This window comes from Sceloporus undulatus, chromosome 5 (genome assembly GCF_019175285.1).
Source record: "Sceloporus undulatus isolate JIND9_A2432 ecotype Alabama chromosome 5, SceUnd_v1.1, whole genome shotgun sequence".
NCBI classification, from domain to species: Eukaryota; Metazoa; Chordata; class Lepidosauria; order Squamata; family Phrynosomatidae; genus Sceloporus; species Sceloporus undulatus.
Genome location: NC_056526.1, coordinates 88,131,870 through 88,158,818, shown reverse-complemented (window position 1 = coordinate 88,158,818; position 26,949 = coordinate 88,131,870). Strand labels below are relative to the sequence as shown.

General features: G+C 42.0%; 1 long non-coding RNA gene across 1 annotated transcript; it reads left to right on the top strand.

The window, feature by feature from the left end:
- Positions 1 to 7,394: 7,394 nt before the first annotated feature.
- LOC121931505 lies at positions 7,395 to 10,791 on the top strand. The gene is made up of 2 exons (XR_006104155.1): positions 7,395 to 7,974; positions 9,969 to 10,791. It is a non-coding gene; the product is annotated as an uncharacterized LOC121931505 (long non-coding RNA).
- The last annotated feature ends 16,158 nt before the right edge of the window (positions 10,792 to 26,949 follow it).

Sequence of the window (26,949 nt, the reverse complement as noted above, 5' to 3'; positions counted from 1 at the left end):
ATGCTTTGGTTAGCGTTTCCAACTTTTGAACTGACTCTAGACAGAAACTTTATACTTAGCTTCAAATTTTAATGTGTAGAAAAGGAATATGGGTGAGTCAGTTGCACAAGGCACATTCATCCTGGGGCTTCTAGAATGAGGGAGATATCCAACCACATCTGATCCAGAGATATGGGTGAAACTACCCAGTGGAAGATGACGGAAGAAGGCAGGACTAAAATAGCCAAGCATGAAATAAGTCTTTCGGGTTCTTACGCTTATAGTGTTTAGGATTTTTCAATTAATTAAAAAAAAGTAGCTCTTTCAACTTATTGTCAGCACTAGAAACTAGACAGGTTCCATGGGTATTCAGCTCTTTTGGAAGAACCACAAAGCTCTAATGCTCAATCAGGATCAGAGATATACATAATGCATATTATTTACAATTCCATACAGAGAACAACTTTTTGGGACAATTCCACTTGAATCTGTCTCAGTCATCACATAGGTGGTGATACTCTCACATGAGTAAGAAAACTGATTTTCCAGCATCCTTGCTTGCATAGAGTCTCCACACCAGCCACATTTCAGACCCTTCCGGAGAAGAAAGGAATGACAGAGTTGGGGGCAGGGGAGACAAAGCTATGTACTCCCAGCTCATATCTTGATTCAAACATGTGGGGCTCCATCCGCACTGCAGAAATAATCCAGGTTGATACCACTCTAACTGCCATGGTCCGTCGCTATGGAATTCTGGCAATATTATTTTGTGTGGCATTTAGCCTTCAATGTCAGAGAGCTCTGGTGCCACAACAAACTGAACACCAGGATTCTGTAGCACTGAGCCAGGGCAGTTAGAGTGGTGTCACCTGGATTATTCTGCAGTGCCGATGCGTCTAGGAATGCCTGAATGGCTTTTAAGTATTATGGAGTAGTTTAAGAAGGATTTGATTTCAAAGGATAGATAGGAAGTTCAGGAAAGGCAGTTTGTAACTTTGATAGACTTAAGGATATGATCAACAATGGCAGGTGTTGTTGTTGTCATTAAGAGTAATGAAAGTCAGTTGGAGTGGAGAAATCATTGCTGTAGGTTTTGGAAGGCAACTGTATATGCAGTCCAAAGGTTAGAGTCTGAATTTCACATGGAACCCAGAAACCAATGTGCCAATGATTGATAGCAATCTATCAGGCCAACGAACTACAGTCCTCTTGTACAACAATACCCAAAATCCACAAAAAATGAATGTTTTGTACTTTGCTGGCTACCCCTGGATAGTTTTCGAAACAGACCTCTCTTGATATATTAGTAGCATTGACAGACAAGTTGGGTGTTACTTATTACTGTGGCTATAGAAAGCCAGGCTTTTTTGTTGCGGATTTCAAAGTACCATCATGATTTGTTCTCAAGCTGTGATTCTATGAGCAAAACCTTTTTAGTTGCATTCTTGCTCAGAAATGTGTGTGTATGTGCCTCAAGCTGCATGTTTGACTTATGGTGACTTCTAGAATTTCATTGGGTTTCTTAGGCAAGGAATAACTCAGAGGCGGTTTTGCCAGTCCCTTCCCTCAATATAACCTACATCACCTGGTATTCATTGGTGGCCCATCCAAGTACTAACCAGGGCTGACCTGTTTAGCATCCAAGTCAAGTGGGATCTGGTGCCTAGGGCATTTAAGTCCTTCTTCAGAAATACCACCTAGATTTTTGTGATTGGGGAAAAAAAAATCTCAACTGTGACCTTTCTGCATGTCAGATGCATTTGCCATAGATTGAGAGAATGATTAAATGTATTGATAGTAGCATGATACAATGCCATAGTGGATTTTTGCCTTGGTAAACTTACATTTATTAGATTTCTCATTGCAGGAACCATTTTGGTGTACTGCACTCATAAACTGTCGCACTAAATACATAAAGAGTTGTTTTGCTTTGTTAACTGCCTCCTTGTTTGTTCTCTGTTTATGGCTTCTCAGATCTACATAAAAATGATTCAGTACAATAACATGTCACTGCAGCATCCCACATTTTGTTTTAAGCCACATCTTTGATTGGCGAAGGTTGATGGGACTTTTTAATTAAAGGGACTGCATTGGAACAATTAAGCATGAAGTATTCCATTAATGTTAATACCACCTTTGGCTGTTTTCCATACCGAGGCTAAAAGATGGCTAAACCTTTGGATTTCACTCATAGTGTTGTTTTGAGAAGTAGTAGACTTCACCCACAGCCTTCATTAGTCTTGTGATCTTTAATGAAGAGAGAATTGGAAGGTAAGGAACTCTGTTGTGATGCAATTTGCTCTCCTCCCAGCATAGCATGCCATGGTAGGAGGAAACCTACACGGATTAGCAAATAATCTCCCTAAAGTGTTGTGTGCTTTCAAGTTGCTTCCAAGTATGGCACCCCAAGCAAAGCTACCATGGGTGTTCTTGGCAAATTTTCTTTGCCATTGCTTCTTCTGAGGCTGAGAATGTGTTGATTTGCCGAAGGTCACGCAGGTGGTTTCTATGGCTGAATGGGGAATCGAACCCTGGCTTCCAGAGTCACAGTCTCAACACTCAAACCACTACACCATGCCGTCAGCTCTAAAGTGTGTAAAGTTGATAAGATATTAGATTCAAATTGCTGGCATATTTGAAGCAAATGTGGGAGAATAAAATGAAAAATGAGGCTAGCAAAATAAGCCAACAGAATCAGAAAAGTTTTTAAACCCTCTCTATTGCCCAGGGATGGAAGAAAATATTTTATTAGTTTAAACTAAGTATCAAATGTTCAAGATGTAGCTCAGAGCATCACTGAGAGATTCCTCGGGGACTCAATGACATCTGGGATTTGCTCTGTTGCCACAATGCAGAAATAATGCAGCTTGGCACCACTTTAACTGCCATGACTCAGTGCTGTGGATTTCTGGGATCAGTAGCTTGTTTATGGCACCAGAGCTCTTGACAGAGAAGGCTAAATATCCCAAAAAATACAAATTCCATAGCATTGAGTCATGACAATAAAGTATTTTATTTCAGCAGTGAGCCCACAGCCTAGCACCACCCAACGTGTACTATGTTTTCTTAGACTAGTCTAGTTTCACTTATTTCCTGTCCTCTTGGAGACAGTGGGTGCTGGTTTCTGAACAATGGTTGGTGGTTTTGGAACACAGAGCAGAATGTATGAGTAATTAATTGCAAGTAATTGAGTTATTTGCAACAAGTTACCCTCCTCTTTTTTGGACAAAGCATAATGAAATTACAGTCAAACGTAACACAACAAATGGCTAGCAAAGTTTAGTTGAAAGCTCCAAGGAGCAGTAACCTTTTCTTCGAGAAAAAAATCGGGTTACGAACGCCGCGGCGGAACGAATTAATTTCGTAACCCGAGGCACCACTGTACTTTAAAAGGTTAAATGGCCATACCTGTGTAAGGGGCTGTGCAGACAGCCCCTAAGGGGCAGCCTCCAACCTCCCCTTTTACAGCCAGATCAGGGCCGTGGCAACCACACGCCGTGGCCCCAATCGGGCCCTTGCAGGGTGCAATAGCCACGGTGCTGCGGATTTACAGTGCTCCTTTGAAACTGTGTTGTGCGGACACAGCGCCAGAGGAGCACTGTGACACCATGCACCATGTGAAGTGGCGCATGGTGTTACGCTGCCCTGGGGGGGCAGAGTCGGGATGTATGTCATGTGGACGCTATGCCCCAACTCCACCCTCAAGCTGGCCTTTAAGGCCAGTCTGTACAGGGCCTTAGTTAACAAAGCCTCTGACAAAGAAGGTCCTTTTTACAAAGCCTTTTTTTTTTTTTGGCCTTCTCAGCCCCCTTTCCTCTCTGTCTAGCTGGAAGGAGTTTTTAAAGCAGGATTGGCACTAGGTGGATAATGAAGAAGGGTTGGGAAAACACAAACTGTGGTATTGGCCTGCAGCAGCATTTCTGCAGTGAACAATGCAATGAAGCTTGAAGTGGGAAAGAATGGGATTCTCCTCTATCCAATCCTTCTGTAGTTGTGTGTGCCTGCCTACAACAGGCAAGGTAAACAGCAGCTGCCTCCACAATATCTTACTGGGCAGGTATGAATAGCAAAAGGGCAGAACTGATAAGCCGGTCCCACTAGCTTCTCCCAGCATGTTAAAAAAGCATTCATTTGTAAGCTTGGTCATCAAAATGGAAATCATAAGAAAAGTGTTGTGTGCCTTCAAGCTATTTCTGACTTATGGCAACCCTAAGGTGGACCTATTGTGGGGTTTTGGTGGCAAGATTTCTTCAGAGTGGGTTACCCTTTGCCTTCTTCTCCGGCTGAGAGAATGTGACTTGCCTAAGGTCACCCAGTGGGTTCTTATGGCTGAGAAGGGAAATTAACCCTGGTCTCCAGAGTCTTGGTCCAGCACTCAAACTATTATGCCTCACTCCCTAAGAAATGTCGGGGTGATGCGAAAGGAAAAAAACCCCAGCATTCCTGGCTGCATTGTGGATAAAGGTTCAAGTGGTCTTTAGAAAGTTCAAAATGTCTTTGTTTAATTATGCAAGGTTTACTTGACTTGATTGTTTCAGTTTACATGTGCATATTGTTAGTTTTGAATTTGTTAAAACATGGTGAACTTCTCTTTTTTTTCTGGGATAAGGACCTATCCCTATCCTTTCCATGGTATTTTTTGTTTCTGGTACCAGATTTTCTGGGAAAGAAGTTATGCCTAGGAACACATCTATTTAATTAACTGAAGTATACCTGTGTTTAGAGGCATTTGGACAGAGATTTTCCAAATTTGTGATCAATAAGAGTGATAATTTACTTCGTGAACATTAAAATGGATAATGCCAATAAATTACTTTTAAAATGTAATGTGCATGCTCTGTCACGGAGGAAAATAGCGTCTTTCATAAAACTGCTGCATTGTTTAAAGTTCAGTTTTCTAGGCTGTTAACATTCCAACTGTTAAAAAGTGCTGAGCCAAGCACTTTTGTCTTTGATCCAACAGGGAGTGTCTGGAAAGAAGGGACATTTGTCATACTTTAAAGAGCAGCTCCTAGAGTACAATAAGCAAGTTTCTTCTCCACTGTATTGATCAGCTTTAAATTAATGCCATTAGAAATGTACAGACTGTGTGAAATGTGAAATTTAATTACCTCTGGCATGACCAATATATTTCTGTTGCAAAGCCTGCTTTTCTCCTGGATTATGCACAGTCTTGGGCCTGGTTTCTGAGCAGTGGCCTTCTCTGAATACACAGGCAGCATTTTCGTTCTTTAAGTGCATTTAGTTCTTAAGTGAGTCTCATACTGTCAAGTCTTTCTTTGCAAGTCTAATCCATTGCAGTGATTTTACAGAAAATAAAATGCTTCAGTTGGAGTCAAAACCAAAGTGTTGTGAACTTTAAGGATAACATTTTTCAATTTATTTCTATTTATTATATGGAACAAGTACTCATTGAAAAAATACAGCCCATCATTTTTGGACCCAGTTCAGACATTCAACATTTGCGATTTCTGAACATATACTAGCTCCACCCTTAAATTATGATGCGATCATAGTCCCAGCCAATGTCTGATTAGCTCAACTTGAAGGGACCACTTTCGACACATCTAAGGGTTCCAACTCTGGTAGATCACCACCAAGAAGAACAAACAGAATTTGGAGGAGGGGTGTGAAAAAAGGGAGAATATAGATCACAAGCACATTCTCAATCAGCTCTTTTCCTTTTAGAATATGAATGTCCTCTACAAGAGCAATTTTTATGAAGCTTCAGTTATATGACACCTAGTTTCCCCTAATCTAACAGTCACGAAATAATGGAACCAAAAGGAGGAGGAAGCTGCTGGTGTTTCAAGTACAGAGTACAGTCGAACCTCCCCATATGCGGCTTTGCCATACGCGGATTTGAGCATCCGCAGATGGCAAATGGGGAAATTGTCCCCAATGGCGGCGCGCGTGCATGCGCGCTGCCATTGGCGACAATTTCCTTCTCCTCCCTCCCCTCCTCCCTTCCCTCCCCGCCCCCCTCCCTTCCCTTCCCTTACTTACCTTAAGTCGCTCGGAGCGGCCTGGCCTCCGCCGCTGCCGCTGCAGGGAAGCCGGGTGGTGGCAGCGGTGGCGGCAGAGGCCAAGCCTTGGCTTTCTCGCCGCTGCCGTGCAAGGGCGCGATGGCGGTGCTGGAGGCCTCTTGGCCCCCAACATCACTGCCACCGGGCCTTTGCCACAGCGGTGGCGAGGGAGGAGGGCTGCCGCACGGGAGGCCTTTAAGGCCTCCCGCGCCGGCATCCAGCCTCCTCCAGGCCGCCGCCACTGCGGAAGGGGCGGGTGTCGGTGCTGGAGGCCAAGAGGCCCCAGCACTGATACCTGGCCCTTCCGTGGCCGCAGAGGCCTGGAGGAGGCCGGGTGTCGGTGCTGGAGGCCTCGCAGGCCTCTGCTGCTGCTGCCCTCCACGCCTCCTCTTTCTACCTCCGTGCCCAAAAAAAGGAAAAAGGCGCGGAGGTGGGGAAAAGGAGATGTGGAGGGGCAGCGCGCCGGAGCGGCAGCGGGAGCCGGATGCTGGCACTGAGGCCTTCAAGGCCTCCGGCGCTGCTGCCCTCCGTGCCTCCTCTTCTCCACCTCCGTGCCTTTTTTGGGCGCGAGATGGGGAAGAGGTGCGCGAGGGCAGCAGCGCCAGAGGCCTTCAAGGCCTCCAGCACCCACACCCGGCCTCCTCCAGGCCTCTGTGGAAGGGGCGGGTGTCATGCTGGGGCCTCTCCAGCACTGACACCGCCCCTTCCGCGGCGCTGAGGGGCCGGGGTGTCGGTGCCGGAGGCCTTGAAGGCCTCTGGCGTGCTGCCCTCCGCGCCACCTCTTCCCCATCTCCCGCCCCAAAAAAGCATGGAGTGGAGAAGAGGAGGCACGGAGGGCCGCAGCGCCGGAGGCCTTGAAGGCCTCCAGTGCCAGCATCCGGCTTCCGCTGCGCGCGGAAGCGGCGGGTGTTGGTGCTGGAGGCCAAGAGGCCTCCAGCACTGACACCCGTCCCTTCGCAGCGGCGGGCCTGGAGGAGGCCAGATGCCGGCGCTGGGGCCTTAAAGGCCTCCGGCGCGGCAGGCCTCCTCCCTCGCCACCGCTGTGGCAAAGGCCCGGTGGCGGTGCTGTTGGGGGCCAAGGGGCCTCCAGCACCACCATCGCGCCCTTGCATGGCGGCGGCGAGGAAGCGAGGCTTGCCTCCGCCGCCGCTGCCGCCGCCACCCGGCTTCCCTGCCGCGGTGGCGGCGGAGGCCAAGCCGCTCCGACGACTTAAGGTAAGTAAGGGAAGGGAAGGGGGAGGGAGGGAGGGAAGGGAGGAGGGAAGCGAGGGAGGGGTGGGTGAAGGGTCTTTTGTCCCAATGGCGGCGCGCGTGCATGCGCACCGCCATTGGGACAAATATGCTTTGGGCATACGCGGATTTTGTTATACACAGGGGGGTCCGGTATAACAAGGATCCACTGTACTACGTTCCTCACATCCAACACACTTCCCAGGAGTTTGGCTGTTCCTGCTGAGAGAAGTTTTTACCCTGGTCTCTCCAAACAAGTGTCACTCAAATGACAAATTAAATCATGGTATGCTAAAGGCACCTGATCCCATCTAATCTATGAAGCTAAGCAGGGCCAGTTCTGGTTAGTACTTGGATGGGAGACCGCCAATGAATACCAGAGAAAGGAACTGGCAAAACCACCTCTGAGTTTTCCTTCCATAACAAAATCCTGCAAAATTCATGGGGTCACCATAAACTGACAAGTGACCTGAAGGCACATACACACAGACATATCAATGACTATGGAGACTGTCACACAGGGATAAGAAATGGGAGAAAAGCACTATGCTCATCATGTTTGTTCAATCACAGGAAGATTTTCACACAATGTTATGACACCATTGTGAAAGTCAGAAGACGATCCTGGACACAAATGCCCCTTGTACCAGAGATTGCTCATGCGTGGTGGGGATGTCAGTCATTTGCTTCCTGATTGACAGGAGAACAGACCCCTGTTGCTCACAGTGACTGCTGCATGGTAAGTGGGGAGTGCAGGACTTTCATAGTCCTTATGTATTCCCTAAAACCATACCTAGAGGTCATGAATAAGAACCAGTCATGAATGTGTAACTCTGGGTTAACCCAGAGTTATGCATAACCCAGAGTTATGCAGTTGTAACTTTCTTAGTGAATTCTGGCCTATATTATTTGAACTATACAATTCTTGCCTTTAATATGCATATGGAAATAAACAGCTGTTCAGAGGACCTTATAAAATTTTGTTTTGTAAATGAGCCCTTCTTAAAGGTGCTCTGAGGCTCCATCCACACTGCAGAAATAATCCAGTTTGATATCATGTTAACTGTCATGGCTCAATGCTATGGACTTCTGGGAACTGTAATTTGCTGTAGCACCAGACCTTCCTAACAGAGAAGAAAATGTCTCACAAAACTACAAATCCCAGAATTCCATAGTATTGAGCCACGGCAGTTAAAGTGATGTCAAACTGGATCATTTCTGCAGTGCAGATGCAGCATTAGTAAAGTGGAAATCACAATCTGAGAAAGGAAATCTCCCAGGCGGGAGAGTATTTGTGCTTTGCCACCACTTGTATAGATACTATAATTGTTATTTCTATCCCATCTTCTCCAGGGGACTCAAGAATGACATGCTTGGCTCCTCCTTCCCATTTGTCATCATATATGTATGGGAGGTTGCTTAGACTGAAAGATAGTGACTGTCCCACAGGTGACATGGCTGGATGAAATTTTGAATGTGGGTCTTCTTATTTTAATCCAACATTCAACCCATTTTGCTTGTTGGAGATCCACAACATTTTCTACATATTGCCAGTTTGTCATGGCAGAAATGGACAAGATGGGCAATTAGTTTGCCTCAGTAGAATAACATATTCACAGCGACAAGTGGCTCACAGATTCAACAGAGTGACACTCTGTTGTTTGATATACACTCTGTGATCAATATAGCATAAGGTAATGCAACCAGGCAACATGACACGTCAGGCACAGCAAACTCCTTTTTTCTTGCCCAAATCCTGATGTATTAGTAACACCAGGCTGTCATGTCATTGAACCTATTCTCACATAGAGTCATTTCCAGCAAGTGTTTCTATTACTTCTGGTCAAATGCTATTCAGCACTCTGCCATGAATATCTTTTATGTTTTCTGCTCTTTAAAAAAAAACCCATATAGAACAGCTACTGGCTGATATCAATTCATTTTATCAACTCCCTGAGTGACTATGGTGGGAATGCCACATGTTAGTAGGTTGTTTACCATCTGCAGAAAATGACAAATTATATTCCAAGCAATATTTGACAATTTTCCAAAAAAGTACCATGTTAAGCTAGATTTGATTAAAGCATAAGGTTGCACCATGCCTTCTTTTGGATTCTGCAACAAATGAATGTTTGGTGCATTCCTGGTGCACTTCTACAGTATGATTAGAATTACAGCTTAAAAGGAAGCTGCAAAATGTTCCTCCTTTTTGCTCAAGCAAAAAGGCACTCCTTCCACTGCCACTGCCACAGATTTCATTACTCCTACAATGTGTCGCATCTAAACACCACACTGCTGGAGCACCAAAAAGCTGCCACCATGTTAATGGCTGGGTGGCTTCATGATGGCTTCCTGCCAGTTTGCGGGCATGCATTGTGCATACGTCATGCCCCCCTAAGCTTCCGGGAACCTGGCTTTTTTTGCCTTTCTGTTGCAGCCCAAAGGCAACCCCTCTCTGAAAAAATCTTACTAAGGAAACCCCATGATGTGTTCACTTTAGTGTTTCCTCAAGTCAGAAATGACTTGGAAGCATAGAACAGCAACAACAACAAATGACAACAAACCGGGAACACTGTTCAGAGTGAATTTTGTACCATTGCTCTGTGTCATTGTTCAGAACTACTTTGTGACAATATGAAAACTGACATGACATGACCATAGTGTTAATGTGATTCCTCCTAAATAATTTCAAATAATACATTTTTAAATTCATTTTTGCTTCCACAAATGTAGCAAAAGAATGAAGAAGTTGTAAAAGGAGATGAACTATGCATGGAAAGTAAAGCAAGGTGTTTCGTGGAGGTGGGAGAGGAAGGAAAGAGTGGAAAATGGAAAGTGTTGTCCTATTGAACCTTTACCTGTCATACTCCAAATTTTCATGGGCACAGTTCTGTACAGTCAGAATTTGAATTAAGCTGCTGATTTCCTTTACTAAGCAGCCATTTCATTCCAGTTCCATTTCATTTCTCTAAAGATGCCATCCACAGATGCTGGCGAAACGTCAGGAATAAACCCTTCTAGAACATGGCCACATAGCCCGAAAAACCCACAAAAATCTATGGATGCCAGCCATGAAAGCCTTCGACTTCTCATTCCAGTTGCGTCATACATCTCAGGAAGAAAATGTTCTGTTCTCTTGCACTCCAGGAACATGGACCATACAGTTTCTTCTCATTAAGTCTCCTTAGATTGTGATGTTGGAGTTCTTTCGTTAAGGCTTTCAATCTAAAATTATCACATTCATTTATAGTCTCTTCTGTGACAGTGTGTCACAAAAGGCACATCATTTTTTTAACATTGCATGACAAAGTCCCATTATTTACCTATAATCCATTAACTATTTTATAAGATGATGTTGCAAAAGATGCTACAGTCAAATGGATTTTTTTTGATGAATCAGAAAAAGATGAGTACAGAGGGGAAGTGGGTGACAGGCTAACAGATATACGAGCCTTTTGTGGTTTATTTAAGCAGACTTTTAAAGATTCCTGTTTACAGATACAATAAAAGTGGAACAAAAGACCTTGTACCATCACTCAATAAAATATCAATATGTGGTTTATTTGAAATGCTTGGTTTGGAACAGTAACAAATAATCCCAGTAACTTGGCTTCAGTGGTACTGTAAATATAACTTGAAATTTAGGAAGATAAAAGTACTCTGTTGTCATATGCCCTAGTCTGTATGTGTTTTTTCAGATTGTTAACAATGTGTTATTCCACACCATATGAGGTTACATTTACACCAATGGAAATTAGCAATCAGACAACAGTCTAAAGCCTAGAATTTTTAAAAAAGTTGTATTTTATTATAGTACAACAATATTGACTGATATTCCACGTTGTTGCAGAACAAAGAGTGACTGTATAAGCAGAATTCAGGATGATCTAGCTATGTTTGGTCAATGAAACTGTTTCCTTAAACTGTGTCTCCCTAATGATCCCCTAAAGCAGGGGTCCCTGAGTTCCATGTGAACTGTGGGGAAAAGAAGGTCAAGATGTTTAGATGCACATGGAAATCATACTTGGGTTAGAGAAGGAGAAATCAGGATATAGTGATGGAAGCTGGACTGTTTTGCTCAGAGAAAGAGAGAGAGAAAGAGGGAGAGAGCGGAAAGCAGATATCACCTCCCAGGTATCTGAGAGAGAAGCTTCTTCCTCTGGGGAATGTTGTGTAAGATTAAGATTGTCCTTGGCATCAGGAATAAGGGGTAGGTCTGAAGGTTCCAAAGCCTATGAGTTCCCATTAATAGTTCTTTACCCAGCAAATCCTTGAAGGGGAACACAGGCTTACCAAACTTCCCATCTGTGGAAGGGAGAATAATACTATGGGAAGTAGAGATAACTAGAGAAGAAATAGCCTCACTTGTCCTTAAAGTTAGCTTTCTCAAACCTGCACAACAAATGAAGATAAAGGTCTAGTTGCTGTCTTCTCTTCTGAGTCACTTGAGCTCAGCCTTTTCAAGGATGACAGGCGAATGGCATGCTTAGAATGAGTGGGGTCATTTTCCAACCTTCTTCACTGAAAACACTGAAATTCTGGGATGCTGTTTTCAAACAGCATTTTATGCCCAGGATGGTTTATGATGCCAGTATAATGTGTTCAGCAGTAGCAGAACACATTATAAACCATCCTGGGAGTAAAATGCTGTTTGAAAACACTGAAATTATGGACCATGGCAACAACTATCAGGTCAGAATGCACAGGGAAGCCATTGAAATCCATAAACACCTGGACAATTTCAACAGGAAAGAAGAATCCCTGAAAGTAAATGGTGTTTTGCTACTACCAGCCTATGCAAATGAAAACCATTCAGGGTGAGGGGGATTTCCCAGCAGACAAGGGATCATTGAGTAAATAGATACCCAATAGGCCTTGCCATTCAGCACCACAACAATACACAGATTAACATGCAAATCACCTCCTCCCTACCAACAGTGTCTGTCTGTCTGTCTATCTATCTATCTATCTATCTATCTATCTATCTATCTATCTATCTATCTATCTATCATCTCCCACTTTCTTCCATGCCAGATTTCTCTGAAGATGCCAGCCACAACTGGTGAAATGTCAGGAATAAACTCTTCTAGAACACAGCCCCCCAAAACCCACAAAAAACTAATTAAGAGTATGTTTGAAAGTGTAAAATGGATGGTGTTCCTGTGCTATGCTTTGCAGCAGAAAAGACTTGAGGACACATTGCTAGGCTTTATCATTACAAGGCTTTGCCTGAACAGCATTTTGCATAAGGCCTACTCTCCCATTTTAAAATGACAGGCTAACAAAAGAAGGGAGAGAGGTAAGTGCACTGCCTTTCTTAATGTCTTCTTTATATGTGCTGCAATAGAATGGTAAATGTCAAGGTTTGTATCTCATTTGTGCTTGCATTATGGAGTGTTTTTACCTTCATCTAGTTCCTAATAGAGGCATAAACATGCACAATGAGGACTTCCAGTCAAATATAGAAGAGAAAGATCCTTGGCCCTTCTCACCTTGCTTCTCCATTAGCCAGGTAAAATAATGAGTTTATGGGAAGGTGAATGTGATGGATGGGTGGAAAAACAAAAAAGAACAAGCTGGAACAAACAGAAAGGAACTCTCTGCTACATCCCTTTCGTGCTTAGTTCTGTACTTATGTATCTTCCTTTTTAGAAACAACACCATATTGAAAGAAAAGATGAAATATTTTGAGAGCTGTCAAAGTTATAGGCATGTAGTTTAATAAAAAAAAGAAATAGAGCTTAATATGCGTTCTCCCCATCCAGCAAAGCCTCTGCCAGTTATTCTCCCCTTATGTGATTACCATTTCATGAGGCCAAGGCTCTGCTCATTAGCCTCAGTGTTGTTATTATGTTATCATCTGGTTGACCGACCCCTCCCACAGCCCGCATATTGGGGAAAGTTTGGAGGGAGGATACTGACTTCTAAAGAACATGGGGAGTTTATACATGTGAGCTCTTTTCTAATACAGCTCCCAGAATAACCATGCTGGCTGAGGAATTCTAGGAGCTGTTGTGTCAAAAGTAACCGTTCCAAGCCCTGAAGCAGATCATTTCTGTTGTTTTTATGTGACATCTGGACCTCATTCCCACTACTGTTTAAACCAGATTGTGATTCAGTATGATCCAGTTTAAATGAGCATGGTTCCCACTTAATCTGAATCACTGAAGCGATTTGGAAAGGGGGACTATGTTTTTGACCCATTTAACCTGCGTCAAAAATACACTTTTTTCCCTCTCCTTTTGGGCTGAATCGCTTTATTTTTAAATAAAGCAATTCAGCCCAAGTGGGAAACAGGCGGATTCAAATCTGCCTCAGCTTCCCTGCAGCCTCTCCGTCCCATCCCTTCCCCGTGCCCGCCTTCCTTCGCCTCCTTCCTGGCCATCCCTTCTCCACCCCCAGCCTCCTTCGCCTCCTTCCCTGCATCCCTTCTCTGCTCCTTCACCTCCTTCACCTCCTTCCTGCAGCCTCTCCAGCACCAGCCTTCCTCCAGTGCAAATGTAGTGGGAACCATGCCCACTGCTGAACCAGTTTCTGGACCGAATCCAGGAATCGGTTCAGCAGTGATTTACCGGTAAGTGGGAATGAGGCCCTGGTTGAGTTCCACTTATAGTGGCCCTATCATAGAGTTTTATTGTCAGAGGTTTCCCATTACCTTCCTCTGAGGCTAAGAGAGTATGACTTGCTGAAAGTTACCCAGTGGGTTTCCATCACTGAGTGGAGATCTGAACTCTGACCTCCTGGAGTCCTATCAGGAGTCCTTAATTGTGTGGGTGCTTATATGTCTATACCAAACACCATCCTTCAGACATTTAGCCCCAATGGATGGATGGTGACTGGGAGATGGGGAGCAGTGAAGGTGGACGACTGAAGACACAATGGAAGAATGTCCCCAAAGAGTACAGAAGTCAAGTGTATTTTGATCTATTTGTGTTTAATGCAACCTAATGGGGGGTACTATGTTCTAGGCCTCCTTTCAGAGCCTCTCTTCATTCATTCACTCCACTGTCTGCATGTTGTAAATAGGGGTTTAGTGGTTTTCGGCACTGAGAATGTAATGACTGGCCATTATTCTCCTCCTCCTCATTTAAAAATGCTCCTGGCTATAGCACTACCTCTCCATTTACAGAGAAAAAGGTGCAGCCCCATACTCCTCCCCCCAAAAGTAGGGGAGACCAATGCTGCTGACGTATCAAAATACCCTGTGTCATCTTTTTCAAAATGAACTAAACATTTTCAATCCCTCCTTATCAAGCATCTGGTTTGAAAGGAAATGATGACCCTCTCTCAAATCGGGCAAATCACTTTTGGCAGGGATGTAACCAATGGGGGTGTCTGTGGGGTCCGGACCCCCCCTTCCGTTAGATACAGTGAATGGTGCATGCTGCTGCACCGCCACGCCTAAACCCTATTATAATGGTGGCACTTAGTCTGGACCACCCCTTCCCAAAATCCTAGCTATGTCCCTGCTTTTGGGGTTTACTCGGAACAATTCTTATTTTAAGTTCACAACTATAATTATTTGTTACATGTCCTAATAATGTTAGGTCAATGGATCTTTATTGACTGATGTGTATTGCAAGATATGGTGGCACAATGGGCTTTCTGTCACATCCTAAGGCTGTCGAGCTGTTGTGTCAGGCATACAGAACTACATCTTTAGCGTTCTGACTGTGAAGTTTAGAGTCACTTCTTATGTCACAGCAAAGATTAGTCTTGTTACATTTTCCTGTTGGTTGAGCAAGTCTTTTGAAGAGCAGTCACATGCTAGCAGAGCTTGGGAGGGTTACTGTTTTGGATTACAATTTCCAGAACACACCAGTTAGCATGGCTTTGGGGTTCTGGGAATTAGAGTCCAAATATGAATAATATCCAAGCTCTTTACATTAGAGAAAATAGGGTAAATATTCAGAAGCTGCTCTCAGTCAAGCTGGAAGCTTAAGAGCTTTCAGAGTTAGTGTCAGGGAGGAACAAAAAACCCTACAGATACAGGCCATATTTAAAACCCAAGGCACTTCACAGAATTATGGAGTAGTTTGGAATGGGGAGGGGGTTATTAACTTTGTAGGTATTGTCAGTTTTCTTACATCCATACTTATGTATGTAAACATGCACAGATAGGTATAAACTAGTTGAATTTCCTTGTCGATTGTGATAATTTTACTAAAGAATGCATCTGCAGTCTTTGGATCCAGCAAACATTACATTATAATTCAAGTAAGTAAAATGGGAGATTTGGGAAATAAGCCATTAAAGTTGAGAGGAAAACGAGGAATGTTTTCAGTAATAAACACAATTAAGATTGTAGAGAAGAGAACTTGCTGATTTATGACTGGCATATGCAATGATATTACATTCATAAAATGTTATCCACTGAGCAATCCAATAAATGTCTTTATCATATGTACTTGGATTAAGAAAGTTGTGCTGCCAACCAAGCAAGTGCATTAGAGATTACAGATTAATTACCATCTGCATGGTACAGATGTTAAAATCCTTGATTTCACAGCATGCCATCTACTGCTTATTTCCCAGAGAGTGTTCCTTTTTCTGATCAATAAATGTATCAGACAGGCTGTTCATCTTGCCAGAGAGGTCAGAGCAATGACAGAGGTACATCTGTTTTTGTGTCACATAAAGGCTAAGGAAATGAATCTTATCTAAGCAGATTCACTGCAATAGCTTTTCTCTCTACTACTAGCCTCCTGATGATGATGATGAAGCCCTGGAAAATCTGCTGCCCTCTTGTTCTTGAAATCATTTCTCCAGCTTGTTTTAAGCCTGCTGGGGTGAAACGACAATGAACCCCACTATTAAGGGAGATACTATCAACAGAGTCCTTTTTGAATTTTCAAGAGACCATTGCACTTGTAGAACAGGTGCTTGCATGTGGAAGTAAAGCCTCGTTCAGCTGTGGAAACTCACTGGATGATCTAGAATAGGTCATACATAATCAGTTTAAGAGGAAGGCAATAGCATATCTCCTCTGACTTAATATTGTGTGTGTGTGTGCAAGGGCCAACATGGTGTAGTGGTTGGACTAGGACTCTGGGAGACACGGTTTGAATCCTCATTCATCCATGGCAACCCACCGGCTAACCTTGGACAAGCTCCAGCCTCAGAGGAAGGCAATGGCAAACTTCCTCTGAATAAATCTTGCCAGGAAAACCCTAGGATAGAATTAGCATAAGATGGAGTCACCTTGCAGGCACATAGGAACAACAATATGTCCAATGAAGCTTTCATCTAATTATGAATCCTTAGGATTCTATGCTTAATCACTATGCTCTATGGGTCTATTGGCACAATGAGCCACATGAAAAGTTAGCCCTGTCTTGCTTTGCCTTAGGCTTTTTACAAATTTGGGGGAGGTGAGTGGGAAAATACAGTTTGAATATTCCTGTACCAAAACCCAGAGCAGTAAGACACCTAGACAGTGTTAAACAGCTCCTTTCATGTGAATGGAGTGGTAAACCTGTTCTGGGTTTTAACAAGAGCTTTAAAATAACTGTAACTTGAATGGATTTGGAGAACAAGGTTCAGTCCCTTGGTAGCTCTTTTAAAGTTGGACTAAAATCTAAAGTGGTTTCCCTCCCCATGGCACATGAAGAGACAGACGCACACTAAATGCATAAAACGGGATTGAAAATCATGGAGATTAATTTCATTAGGGAGAAAGGCTGCGGATACTGGGGCTGCTATTCGAAGCATCTGTAAAAGTTGCAGTTAAAGCCATAAGACAATGGAAATGCAGTCCTCTCTTTTACAACCATTCTAAGGAATAGCATTTCAGTTTCATGAGCACTTAAAAAAATAAAAGCAAAAAGGGGAGAAATCAGACCGACGAGTCCGCACTCATTCACCTAAATATAACTAATTTTGTGAGAAAGAAGCTTTCATTTATTTCTTTAAGTTTTATTGTGATGCTTTATGCTTGTGTCAGATGCCAAGTTTTATATTTGTCACATCGGTCTGCAAAACAGGGAAGAAATACTGTATTTTCTGGCGTATAAGACTACTTTTTAACCCAGGAAAATCTTCTAAAAAGTTAGGGGTCGTCTTATACGCCGGGTGTTGTCTTATAGGGCAGGTGCTGAAACCTCCAAGCTGGACTGGAACTGGAAAAGTTGGGGGTCGTCTTATACGCCCAGTCGTCTTATACGCCGGAAAATACGGTAGGACTGTTTGAAGCAGGGACACACACTTCACATCTGTCTTCCAGAACTCATAAACTAGAAGATAAAATCTGCATATAAATCCCTTAACTAGACACACAATCCCATGGGGATTATGTGATTCTTGCTGGAGTTATGAGGAATGATGTGGGATGGAGGTGCTGAGTGAGCGCACATTGACTATTATTTTATACCATGTGCAAAGAATCTCTCTGGAATGACAGAATGGTATGCTTTTGGGTGATATTTTACTTGGTTATACAAAGGCTTTGCCCTGTTAAGGCTTCTGGAATATTTCTAATGGAGCAGCATAGCTATCCTATGATTTCTGAAGTTTCTTTTTGACATTTACACAATTTTAGCTCACAAATGGTGGAGTACAAGAGAGTGCACCTCTAGGAGAGGGAGAAATGGCATTCACCAGATAACTGACAGAAGACAATGAGGGGATAATAAGGCTTTCAAAGTTTACTGTTCAGAAAATATCAGAGGAAGAGCAGGCTTAGACTCTGAAAAGGAGGCATGAAGATAGGAGGAAGAAATATCAACAATCTAAGATATGCGGGCGACACCCTAGTACTAGCAGAAAACACTGAATACTTGGAACAATTATGAAGGAAGGTCAAAGAAGAATGTTCAAAGGCAGGCTTGATGCTGAACATAAAGAAAACAAAACCAAGGACCATGCAGGAACTATATAAATTCAACCTAGATAATGAGGAAATCAAAATAGTCAAAGAGTTCCCATACTTTGGATAAAACATTGAACAGAATGGAGACTACAATCAAGAAATCAGAAGATTAGGAATGGGATGGGCAATTATGAAAGAACTAGTCAAGATCCTAAAGAGTAAAGATATACAACTGAGCACTAAAGTTACAATTGTACAAGCCATTGTATTATCCATTACCATGTATGGATGTGAGAGTGGGATTGTGAAGAAAGCAGCATGAATAAAATCAATTCATTCAAAATGTGGTGCTGGAGAAGAACACTGAGGATACTTTGGATAGTCAGAAAAACAAACAAATGGGTCCTTGAATAGATCCAGCCTGAAATCTACTTGGAAGCCAAGATGATCAAATTGAGGCTGCTGAACTTTGGATACATCATAAGAAGGCTTGACTTATTGTTAAAAACCCCCAATAATGCTGGGAAAGGGAAGTAGAGGGAAGTAGAAAGAGAGGAAGACCACATGCTACCGGTAGTTCAACAGGCTCTATTAAGAAGATCACGAATTTGAATTTGGGGGAAATAAGTAGAGCAGTGGATGATGGGGGTCTTGGAGATGTCTCATCCACACTGTTACCATGAGTCGGGGTCCACTTGAGGCCAGTTAACAAAAACAACAAATGACAATCAACATTTACATGGGGAAAGTCAGAGAATGAGGAAAATATACCAGAAGAAATTGGATATTTCCTTCTTTTCTTATGCCGGGGTTCCTACTTCATGTTACCACCTCAAATGCTAAGATTTCATTTGAATGGCAAGATTTCATTTGAAGATTGATTGAGTTTCCAGATTAACACCAAAGGCTGCCTTTTAGCTGATCTTTTACTAAAATCCAATGTGCCTTTCAAATAGAACCAATATGCCCAGATTTGGTGGTGCCTACTCCCAGTTCATTATGCATATATGTAGATATACATGCCTAGTTAACGTAATAGCGATATTTTATTAGTGCTTTGTCTGAATGTCTGCTTTATGGTAAAAAATTGAGTATTTCTTCCATACTGACTATTTTACATGCTATACTGAATTCATCTGAGTATAAATAACAAAGAAGGAAGAGACCATCTCTCTCATTCACACACATCTTCTGCAGGTACGGTTACTGATTCTGCATGGGAATGTAGCTACATGAACTATTGAGATGAGTACCTGAAATTCACAATTTATCTCAACAAGACTGGGATAATGATGAAGATGTAACATTAATATAAAGCAATACCACAATGCTGGTGCCTTCAGTTGATGCAGAGAGCATGATGTGGAATGGCTCTTAATGGAGCGAGAACATAGTTTCTGTTTCTATCAGGTTTAGATGGACTGAAGCAATTTTGTTCAAGCATTGTGTAACCTCTCACAAAACCATCCAACCCCTTGAGCATCTCAAGGCAATGGATATGCAGTCGGGAGTGATGGTGGTTGCAAGAAAAAATGTTTTCAATTTTTTCTGTCTCGCTGTTATTTTAAAACCTCATTTTAAAAAAGCATTCATATAAAATACATTCATTTTTGGGTTATGTTTTTTTGTTATTCCCTTTCTTTCTTTCTTTCTTTCTTGCCACTTTCAGCTACCAATTGCAATGGTTTTGGTGGCTGCTTCTTGGTAGCAGCCACTTTATTTTCTCATATTGTGTCTTCTTGGGATATTTTACTTTTTTAGGAGACAAAAGTCAATCATATCAACAACCACAACAAAAATCGCAGCTGCATTAGCAGTTGCCATTTTGCTTTCTGCTCCACTCTGTCTGCTATGGAAGGAAATAACATCTGATCTTTTCTGAAATAATAATTTAGTGGCTGTCAGAAATTGGTTGCTGAAATACAGCTGCTGTTGGTAAAGAAAGCTCTGCCTCCTCATGCCTGAATGTGTGACAGATGGGATAATGACAAAGCATCCATTTGTCATTCATTCTTCATGTCCTCGGTTTAGTGACCAATGAACTCAGTGCCCCTTTCCATTAAAATTTCATTTGTTAACAACAAATACACATCCTAGTGTAAACCATTTCAAACAAGAGGATTAGAACTTGAGGAAGGTCAGGCTGCTGAATGGTCTTATAATACGATTGTTTAGTTGTGTTGGAGAATGCCCAGAATGTAAGGGCGATGACTCTGAAGGTCAGGGTTTGAATTCCCGCTTGGCCATGAAAACCCACTGGGTGAGTGACCTCAGGCAAGTCACACTTTCTCAGCCTCAGAAGGTGGCCATGGCAATCCCCCCTCTGAAGAAACATGCCAAGAAAACCCTATGATAGGCTTGCCATAAGTCGGCAAAGACTTGAAGGTATACCACACATACAGTCTACATAAAAACCACAGTGTGAGTTCAGTATACATTGACTGCATCCGGGCTGCAGAGATAATCCAGCCTGACACCACTTTAACTGCCATGGCTCAATGCGATGAAATTCTGGGATTTGTAGTTTTATGAGACATTTTTAGCCTTCTCTGTCAGAGAGCTCTACTGCCACAACAAACAACAGTTCCCAGAATTCCATAGCACTGAGCCATGGCAGTTAAAGCAATGTCAAACTGGATTATCTGTGCAGTTCGGAGGCAGCCACTGACTGCTATCTATGGCCTTTATACCTTGAGTGCAGTTTTAAAAAAGAAAGAGATGCAAACAGCTGCCCATTTATACTACAGAATTATGATTCCACTACAATCCTGTGGCATCCTGGGATTTGTAGTTTGGTGAGGCACTGGAGCTGTCTGACTGAGAGTTCTAAATTCCTTTCCCTAAACTGCAAATCTCAGGAATCTATACGACAGTCAAAGTGGAACAATAGTGCTATATTCTGCCGTTTGAATGGGCCCCTGGTATCTAAACACTATGGAATTAAATTGGATGTCTAGTCCTAACAAGAAAATATCAATTGAATCAGTGGAATTTATAAAAGTGTGGATTTACTAGTCAGCATATGATTCAATGGATCTATTTGAGCTGGGATTAGTAGTTTCATTTAGGCCTATACATTTCAAAAGACTAAAAGAGAAGTTAGGCGTTCTGCCTTTTTTGATGAAACATACTGCAGTACTTGGTGTAGGATGCTATCAGTATTTGCAGATATACTACTTCTGAAAAATTGGAATCTTCCGTGACAGTCTTTTAAACATTTCCATCAAAATCATATGGAAGTTGCATCTGAGCAGAATGTTTGGTTTCCTGTCCAGTTATACCTATTGGGCTCATCCAGATGGGACAATTGTTTTGAGAGGTTATGGTACTGGTTTGCTGTAGTTACAAGTATCCAAAGGTCTATTTTCTGGAAATACCTGGCATTATCTGCAATATTTTATTCCCATCCTTAAGTGAATTTTATTTTAATTCTGAGACACAGAGGAACATTATATTCCCTTCTTTTCTTCTTCTTTTTGGGAAGAGTTATAATGTTATAGAGCAGAAGTGAAATAGCACGTTTGCACTATAACTCTATTAATATAGTTTCTAAAATATTAAGAGAGGAAAATATGTGCCTTTAAGCCATAAGATCATCTCAGCATAACTTTTTCTTTAAAAACGACAACATCAGCACCAACAATGAAGAGCGCTATTGTAAATCCAAGAAATTGCTACAAACAGCCTCCAAAAGAATGGGACAGAGGTGACAAGGCCCATAACAATTGGCAAAAACTAAGGAGCTATATTGTGGAAACTCATATGTTTTTTTTTGGGGGGGGGGGGCAATGCAGACAAGACCTTAGTTTTCTTATGGCCAAGACTGTTATGAATACATACATGTTCATTTTTGTTCTGTTATTGTTCTTAAACCATTGCACATAGCCACAAAGAGAAATGGTTTACATTTGAAGTAGCTAAGAATTAATTACAAATGCCAGCATACAAAATGCCAGCATAAGTACAAGAAGACAACTTTTCTTTTACAATAAGGCAGGGCAGAAGAGAGCCATATAGGTTTCCTTGAGATCCATTAAAAAAGGGATGATATGCATGTAACAAAGACACAAATAAATGCTCATACAATTAATTGTTTCCTAGTCAATAAAGAAATCTTGTCAGTTCTTTCAAAATTTCATAAACTGAAAATCTTTAAGAAACTCCAGATAGATCTTCCCTTAAGGGCACTGCTTTTCCCTTGCCTGAAATTTGGTTTTCTTTTATTAGCGGGATTAATCAGCATAATGACACATGGAAGCAAGTTTCTACAACTCATGGAAACATTTTGAACAATGCATTTTGATAAAGTAGATGACTATTTTAGATGACACTCTGTAGCTAGAATCCTGTAAGGCAGTTACAATGTTGTAAGTGAGATGTATGCAGTGGCATTACTAGGGCGATGCAGTGGTACGGCCCATGCAGGGTGACACCCCGGGGGGGGGGGAATGACACCTGGTTGGGCTCTTTCCTCACATGCACTCTCCTCGCACACTGTCCCCATGCATGCTCCCCCATGCAGTCTCCCCTGATCACCAGCCAGTTATTTTCCTCATCAGGTGGGAGAGTGTGTGCACTGCTCCTGGATGGCCCCCTGGAAGCCCTGCCCCCATAAACTCCACCCCCAGGAAGTCCTGCCCCCCAAACCAGGTGACACCCAGTGCAGGGATGCCATTGGGTGTATGTCCTCATATATATATTTGGTATTCACATTTATATTCATGACACAATTGACACAACTGCAACTAAAATCCAAGGATCTGTATTACAAGATGGAGTTTTGTGCCACAGGAAAGTAGGGTGCTGAACGATGATGTGTCCAGCTCTCTCATGCCAGTGAGCCATGGTCCACTGAAGAATTGTAATGGAACCCTGAAGAAACCCATGCTTTTCTTCATCACACTGTGGCTCACTGGCCGGAGTGGGCTGAACACCTCATCCTCCAGTACCTCACTTGCCAGCAATGCAGAACTCCATCCCTTGGTATGGCTGCCTGGATTTTAAGGTGAGTTTGGGCAGTTGGATTAGGAGAAAGAGTGTAGTCATGACATGGGTCTAATCTGCATCGCACTGGTCTAATCTGCGCTGCAGAATTAATGCAGTTTGACACCACTGTAACTGTCATGAATCCTATGGAATCATGGAATATGTGGTTTGTTGTGGCACCAGGGCTCTCTGACAAAGGCTAAATATGTCACAAAACTACAAATCCCAGAATTCCATAGCACAGAACCATGTCAAACTGTGTTATTTCTGTATTAGACCACTGCAGCTGATGCAGAATCTCAGCCTGTATTTTTTACATTTAATATTGCAAACCTCAGAATGAAGGCAAAGACATTTGTCCTCTGAACAAATCTTGCCAAGAAACCCCATGATAGGTTCACCTTAGGGTCACCATAAGTGACCCTAAGAAATGACTTGAAGATGCACAGCAACAGTGACAACAACAACAACAGTCAACACAGAGTGACACTGGTTGTACTTTCTTTTTTGTTCATTTTTGGTTTGTTACTTATTTATTCTTATATTTTAAAAATACTAAAAATCTCCAATAGTTTGATTCAAATGTTCCCATTTAAGACCTTTATTGATAATGTGACTAACCTTTCCTAGAGTTTCTAGTATTACATACTGCTATTTTTAAAAAGAAGATTATAACCATAAGTTATCTTATGATGGGTGAATCGCAGTATAAAAATCACTTATAGCTTACGACAGTGTTATGCTAAGCCTACAATAGCAGGCTGACAATTTGTACCAGCTGTGAAGCAGCAAAAGTATCTCACCATTGAACGTATAAATTGATAATTACATATTTCCCTTCTGAGTATATAAATAGGAGATAGATACCAATAATCAGAGCTAATGAAATATTCTGCCTATGTCTGCCGTGGGTTCTTGAATGTCATTTATAGGATCTTCCACAAGAGGATGCTGAGGAGCTGTAATGAAAGACTTTCCTCAATTTTCCTCTTTTCTCCTGTTTTCTTTTGCCAGTTGCTAAAACTCTGTAAACTTTGGAATTCCTTCTCCCACCAGAGGAGATACCAATAAGGCTCCTCAAACTGAAACCAGCATATTTAGTTTCCTTTAAAACAATGCAATTTAAATTCCAGTTAAATTCAATTAGTTCCATTTATCACAATCTCATCTTACGTGACAAGGATGACAATGTGACATAGTGGTTTGAATGTTGGAATGTAGCTCTGGAGACCAAGGTTTGATTGCCTGGTTGGCCATGAAAACCACTGGGGGACCTTGGACAAGTCACATGCTCTCAGCCTCAGGGGAAGGCAATGGCAAACCTCCTCTGACCAAACGTTCCCAAGAAAACTCCATGATAGGTTTGCCTTAAGTCAGAAACAGTTTGAAGGAACACAACAACAGCAGCAGCAGCAACAACTACACATGACACTTAAATCCACCAATGACATTACCTTTCCACACTGATAGGATTGCATGCTCCTGTGAGACAAGAGACTATGTTGACGGTAGTAGTGCTGGTAGTAAGGTCTCCTATGTCAGAGAGGCTTTTTGCTGAGCAGCCAGACTAAATGTGCCAAACAGCTACTGGGCAGCAGCAAGTAGTGTGTGTGTGTGTGTGAGAGAGAGAGAGAGAGAGAGAGACTTGTAGATGATCTCTGTGAGGCAACAGCATTGGCACCATAGCTAACACCTGTTAGTATGGCACAGAAGAAAGCATGGTAAACCCTTTTTGAAAGTCTTTGTGATGAGACAAGCCAAAATGAAAGAAGAGATAGTGCCAGAAGATGACATTCCAAGGTCAGAAGGCACTCAACAAGCTACTGGGGTACAGCAGAGGACAACTACAAGTAGCACTGTGGCTAATGACACAACTGGACACAAGCCCAAAAAGCATTTAGCTGTTCATTTGTTCAGAGGCAAAAGCTGCACAAGACATATCATAGGAATATGGAATATGGAAGCATGAATCAAGGGAAGCAAGACATTGTAGAACATCAAATGGAATGCATAATCATTTCAGTAGTTGGGGTAAAGTGTGCTAAAGTGTAAGTCTACAGCACTATATAAATAAAGCATAATAATAATAATAATAATAATAATAATAATAATAATAATAATAGGAATTGAATGTTTTGAGTCAGATAATTACACAGTGTTTTTCTCAAGAAATGAAAGTCTAAGAAGAAATGGCATGGAATTAATGAGGAGAGATGTAGCAAAAGCAGTCAAAGGATATCATGCAAAGTCTGACTCATTTCAGATTCAAGTTTATCCTCCAACTACAGAGGCTGAAGAAGAAATTGAAAAGTTCAGTGCTGGAGTCCAGGAGGAAACTGATCACATACCAAAACAGGACTTCTTGTTAATAATAGGCAACTGGAATGCAAATATTGGCAGGTATGCATTCTTCTCTAAAAAAGTATAGTTGACTTTTGCATGCATTGAATGATCTCTTGCTTTTTAAAGGTCTCATCTTCCAACCACTTCTAATGAAAGGACAATAATACAAAGCAATATGGAACATTACAAAAGGATACCACTCTGTTCATGTGGTCTTTAGAGTGTGGGAAATGCAAAAATGCTCAGCCTTGAAAGAGTTAAATGTGTCTTAGACGGTGCACCAGTGACAGGGTTAAATAGTGTCCAGTCTACTCACATTTTAGACATCTATCCTAACCTTTTTGAGATAAAGATTAATATTCTAAAAGGGATCATTGCATCTCTTCTCTCTGCATTATCAATTCACTGCCACAGAAGTCAAACTAGATTTTCTCCTGTCCTTGCTTAGCCTAGCTTAGCATCCTTAACAAGTTTCTGTAATAAACCTTTAATTTGTTTTCTATAACCATTGGTGTCATTGCTTCTTAATTGTAAAAGCTAACTGCTGTACATAGTCATTCTCTACCAGACAGCATTACATACTTTTACCACAGTTCTCTCATTGCTCATTGGAATGTGGCATAGAAGTACAATTTAAACACAAAAGAGTAATGCATGATATTTATAGTGCCCACTGTCAAGAAACAGCATCATTAAGGCATACCACGATGGTGATGCCTTTGTAACCAAGGTTAGTATTAGATGCTGGCTTATTTCTCAAATACCTGTCTCCAAGTTCATTGATACAAAGCAAGGTAGATACTGTAGTGCAATGGGAAGATTTAGGCTGCATCTGCACTGAAATAATCCAGTTCGACACCACTTTAACTTCCATGGCTTAGTGCTATAGAATTCTGGGGATTGTAGTTTTGTGAGACATTTAGCCTTCTCTGTCAGAGAGCTCTGGTGCCACAATAAACTACAGATCTCAGAATTCCATAGCATTCAGCCATGGCAGTTAAAGTGATGTCAAACTAGATTATTTCTGCAGTGCAAATACAGCCTTAGTCTATCATCCATTCGCTCAGCATTTTAACAAAAGATACAACGGTTTACAATGGTTATTTTCTGACTGAATGCAACAATTCCCCCCCCCGCCGTTTTTATGGAACAAAGATGACTTAACACAACATATTTTCTTACTCTCACACACTGACCAAGGTTAATTGCCTGTTCCACACATATCCAAATCTACTTTTATGACATCTTCTAAAATTATTAGTGTGGTGACAGTATGCCCATACAAAGGATAAAAGATTATGTTGTGCAGCCTGCCTTTTACCTGAATGACAAGAGTTTTTCAAATCAATCACGGTTGTTAAGCTGATTATAGTTTCCATTTGTAAATGCTAGCGTACTTGATGGCTCACAGCGGTTAAAGCTGGCAGGGGATCCTTCTTTGTCATTGTGCTTGGATTGCCTGCACTGCACATGATGGAGGCTTAATACAGAAAATTCTGCAAACTGAACCAGGTAGACCTTCACCACAAATAACATAGATATGAGCAACATGAGCAGTATCTTGTGAACATTGACCGG